General features: G+C 35.8%; 1 protein-coding gene across 11 annotated transcripts in view; it reads right to left on the reverse strand.

Annotated features, from left to right (window-relative positions):
- Nucleotides 1-4,311: 4,311 nt before the first annotated feature.
- The window catches only part of LOC144964606 (secretin receptor-like), a 239,275-nt gene continuing 238,164 nt past the window's right edge, over nt 4,312-5,422 (reverse strand). For all 11 annotated transcript variants that reach the window (XM_078899070.1, XM_078899071.1, XM_078899068.1 and 8 more), the window contains one exon: nt 4,312-5,422. This exon is cut by the window's right edge and continues 528 nt beyond it. The gene's annotated coding sequence lies outside the window, so the exon portion shown is untranslated.

Below are 5,422 nucleotides of genomic sequence, written 5' to 3' on the forward strand. Positions count from 1 at the left end.
TTATTTCCAGTTTAGAAATCTTTTGCGTTGTAAGTATGAAGGCGTGTCTATCTTTCCTATCTTCATGTAGTAGAGAGGTGATGTTACCGGCACAAAATAACCGAATTAGTCACCGTCCTTACAACGCCCACTTCTAGACAAGTGACAAGCGAGTCCGAGACTAGAAAGAGTTCATGAAATCCGATTTTTTAGACACTTGCTTCGCTTGGGCTTAAGACTAGCTAGTCATTTACTAGACTTGTAAATCACTAAATCTAGTCCTCCTTCATGAAAACGGGCCATGATATCGTTTAAAAGCGATGGGTCATATTTTATCCATGACTTTATGTTCTTCTTCCAAAATCGAATTTCAGTCACATCTAGTAACACATAACAAATTGAATTAAACTTTAAACGAAACTCGGCCGCTGAGGCAAAGAAAAAAAAGAGATTTCAATATATATATATATATATATATATATATATATATATATATATATATATATATATATATATATATATATATACTTGTAACCAATCGTCTCAAAACGTTATTACTATTTCGGGTGTGAACCTGATGTTTACAGTTTCATTTTAAGCTTAACTTAATAAAATGAGACCATGATAAATTCCTTTATTGATATTAGTAAGTTTTATTTCTCCCAAAAAAAAAAATCCCATAACCCCGTGAGTTTTAGAGAAGAATACTGGTCTTTTTTGCCTAATAGAAAAACGCTCTTTGTTGTTCTAAAAATTCATAACTGTCCTAGTTATTCCAAGGTGTCCAGTGGGTTGAAAAGGAGCGTGAACTCAATTTTTATCTGGGTGTGCCTTAGTAGGTTTTGTTTCGGGTTTACGGCGCTTTCGGCACTTTTGGGTCATTTCAGCACCAGTAAAATAGAAGAAAATGTGATAGTTAAAAAGTTTTAGATTTACTATTGAAAACATACGGGAAAAAGTGAGACAAGGGAGAATGGTTCAAATAGACAAAAGATGTAAATTTCAAGAGCACACCATCAATGCACCTAGCTTGAGATCATCTAAACGTCTCATCTAGACACAAGGACAGTGCACAGGTCCCCATTAAGAGGAAGACACTCAAATGTTTACATTATTCATGTATAACAACAAATATAACAATACATAACAGATTTACAAGGGAAAAAAAATATCATCTCCCAAAACTATAGCTATACATTTGACAGTATCCCTCCCAGTCAAGGACTCCGGTCTGGGCTAGGACAAAACCAATAAATTCCATTTCCAGACCAAGACAGAAAGCAACTCAGAACACAGGTGTACGGGTATAGAGTAAAGAAGTGGCCTGCTGCCCACCATGGGAGGTCAAAAGACCCCACCCAGGTAGCATGTTTTGAGAGTGACCTCCTCACATAACATACTCTTAAAAACACATCATCTCTGTAAACCAACTTCTTTCATGTGATTCAGTACAATATACATTTACTGAAATGATTGAGTTTGTTTGATTTTTCATGGGAAATGGAATTTTCTGATACATTTTCACAAATAATAACAAACATGACAATAAGCTGCGTTGTTGTCCAAATGTGTGGCCAACACTCATTATATAGTGTGCATATTATCGGGGTGAACCTTTTGTAGAGTTTGAGTTCTATAATTTCTCTTAACTCTTCTTCTTACCGACCGGGTTATTCCTGAAATTTCATACCCACAAACAAAGAGACTTTTACACTCAAGCTCAAAATCAATATGTACCTGTATATACTAGTGATCAAAAGAAAGTATATACTTATTTTATCTACATAATTAGTATGAAATATTGTTCTGGTTTATTAAAAACCTATGTATAATCATAGTACTATCATTTATATTTCATTTTGTTAGAATTTATAACGTTTATGATTGATCTTGTATGCAATATAGACTTTTTAAAACATGATATTCAAAAAGGGAAGTAACAAGTCAAAACATACACTATAACTTTGACAAACAATAACAGTTGTTGTTCATTTTCCGGGTCTAATGAACGAACTTGGGGGCCGATTATCTTCCACATATGTTCCATCAGATTTAGATCGGGGGATATTGCAGGCCACAGGCTATGTTCACATTATTTGCTGCTATAAAATCCCTTATTACAATAGCTCGGTGGGATGGTGCATTGTCGTGTTGAAGTTAAAATTTAGGATGTTCATGAAAAAATGGAATAACATAGGGTTGTAAAACGTGCTGGATGTACCTTGCACCGGTTAGGGATACATTTACATGGACGAGAGGTGTCCTATACTCTCTGCTTATTCCACCCCACATCATGACTTGTCCATATCCTCTGTTTGGGGATTCCAAGACACAAGAATCGTAAAATCTTCGGTAACAGCATAATCTACCGTCATTTATTCCAATCACAAAGCGTGATTCATCTGAGAAGAGAACAAATGACCACGCATGCGTTGTCCAGCGCAGATGAGCACGGGCCCACTGAAGACGACCAACCGCTGATGTGGTCTAAGAAGTTGTCCCATCAACGGACGTTTGCGATAATGTCATGCTCTCTAAGTCTGCGACGAACAGTGTGTAGACTAATTCGTGCACCTGGGAACTCTAGCGCAGTTTCAGTCGCCGTCCTAAAACAATTCCGTAGATGCGTATAAAACGATCCTCACCTTGTATTGTTACTCGTGGTCTGCCAGTTCGATTTCGGTGCCTTACCGTTTGTGTTATTTCAAATCGATCCACTAAGGAATATACAGTTCTCCTTGAGGTATTAAACATTCTTACCACATTGGTCACAGACTGTCCAGCTTGAAGATGACCAATGGCACGTGCACGTTGTTCTAAACTAAGTCGTGGCATAGCGTAGATTAATGGATGGTATTTTGTATTGTGTTTTCTTGCCTTGAAAATAGTTCAAGAAGACACGGATGACAAAAAGATTAATCTACACACTTCCTGTGCACTGTAAGGGGCTAAAAGTTTATTTTAGCACGTGCGCGACGTGGTGAGCGAATTTCAGGTCAAAAACAAAAGCATCGACACAGAAAGGCTAATGGTAAACAACTCAGTGGAAAATCATTAGCCTACGTCAATGGATAAAAAAGTAACGACGATTTTAAATGTGTATACTTTCTTTTGATCGCAAGTATAGATAGAATGCGCTTGGCCAAGGAGTTCACAACATTGCCATCCGGAAGTATAACGGACCAACACACAAACTCTGTGTAACCATGAACTTTTATAGTCTGGTTAATACAGTTTAGTGAGAACAACTCACAAACGCGGATGGCAAAAACAATAACAAAGGCCTGAGTGACGTCATCTGCATACTATCTATATAACAAATGTTCATTGTTTCATTACAAACGTGACGATTTTCCTATTTGTTAGTAAGGAGGGGGTTAAATACAATGATTTCATTGAAAACATAAACTGCATTTTCTTAAACTGCCAAATAATGGATTTTTGTAATTATAGTAATTTTGATTTCAAATCAAGTATTCTACTGATTGGTTCATCATCACGTTATACCAAAGTGACACGTGGGTCACATATTATGTTCTCGTAGAAATATAAATCCCTCATTTTTCTCAGAAAAACATACAATGTTAATCGGTTGTCAATAGTTGTTCTTTCATAAGAAATAACGATATACCCTTTATTGACAAATATTGTTTGCACGAAGAATATCGTACTCTGAGGGGAAAAAACAACACATAATTCATTGTGGCCAAAAAAAAAAAAATTACTCCAAACACCGAAGATCGATTAATATTATATATATATAATTTTTCAAAAGACTCTATAGGCCTATCATCGCAATATTCACAGACCCGTCATGAAACAAACTAATATTAAATATATTATATGTCTGCTCTCTGAATTGTGTCAAGCTGCCTTTTGACCGTTTCTGTATTTTCAATATCGGCAAAGTCTGGGGGTAATACATTCAATTTTCTCGAATGGTTCTGGGGGAAAATGAATTTACATGTCATGGTTTTTGTTAAAAGTTTTATGTATTTTGATGCTTTGTTTCATCTACATTATCTTTGTTTGATGGACTTATGAGCTGAATTGCTGCTGACGGTTTTTTTAAATGTAGTTTAGGGTCTGAATCGCTGCTGATGTTCTTTTTTATCTAGTGTAGGATCTGAATCGCTGCTGATGGCCTTTTATGCAGTGTGGTCAGAATCGCTGCTGATGTTATTTTATAGTGTGGGATCAGATCTCTGCTGATGTGGGTTTTTTTAATAGTGTAGGATCTGAATTGCTGCGGATGTTCTTTTTATTTCGTGTAGGATCTGAATCGCTGCTGATGGCCTTTTATGTAGTGTGGGATCAGAATCGCTGCTGATGTTTTTGTTGGTTTTTTTTATAGTGTGGGATCAGATCTCTGCTGATGTTTTTTTTAATATAGTGTAGGATCTGAAATGCTGCTGATGGCCTTTTGTGTAGTGTGGGATCTGAATCGCTGCTACAGTTTTTTTTTTTGTTTTTTTTTTTTTTTATGTAGTATGGGATGAGAATCACTGCTGATGGTGTTTTTGTTTTGTGTGAGATCAGAATCAATGATTATGTTTTTTTAACGTAGAGTAGGATCAAAATCGATGCTTATGTTTTTTTCCAAATATAGTGTGGGATCAGAATTGCTGTTGACGGGTCCTTGACGAACTTACCACAGTGGTTCTCTAACTTCAGACATCAAAGAAATGTCGGGTTTTGGACCTTTTGGCAAGTTATGAATTATCTCTATCAATATATAAAGTTTTAAGTTTTCTGGCCGAAATGATTTTAAAATGTGTCTTTTTGTCAAAATATCTACCACTGAAAAGAACACTTTACGCATTATTATGGTAACCTTTGTCTCACTAGATACTCTGACTTTTTTAATATAAATGATATTGATGTTTGTACACAAAGTTTGATAACACAGTCTGCTCGGTTGTAAAGAAAAAAAATGCTCCAACAAATGAAAACACAGATTGTTTTGTGGAAAACAAATATTCTCACAAACAATAAATAGCATCTAAAGCCTACACGTTGTTGACAAATAAATTCTTAAAATGCTGCTTTCTCGACGAAGGGATGTATCGCCACATTAGTCATGAATTGACCGCTACAAAAATGTATGAATCTCACCCTGTAAGTATTTCCGTACTTTATCCAAAGTAGATAATACTTTGTCTCTTGACACAGCCTTCATCCATAATATCAATATTGATATCGAGACCGCACGAAAAGTATAAGTCAAAAGATTAAATGGTATGGGACGCCCAACAGTTCACAATCACCAAAAGTGACTCAGAACTATTCATCTACGTCAAAGATATTTCAACTTCTTGCTCCTCAGTAAATTATGCCTATGTCGCATCTTAAATCGTTCAAGTGAGGATAATACGATTGATGAACAATCTTTGTGATGCCTTTCCAACGAAGAGACTTAAACCTTTTTAACACATACTTTTTG

Source organism: Berghia stephanieae, chromosome 2, assembly GCF_034508935.2.
Source record: "Berghia stephanieae isolate SIO BIC M18660-M18661 chromosome 2, UCSD_Bste_1.3, whole genome shotgun sequence".
NCBI classification, from domain to species: domain Eukaryota; kingdom Metazoa; phylum Mollusca; class Gastropoda; order Nudibranchia; family Aeolidiidae; genus Berghia; species Berghia stephanieae.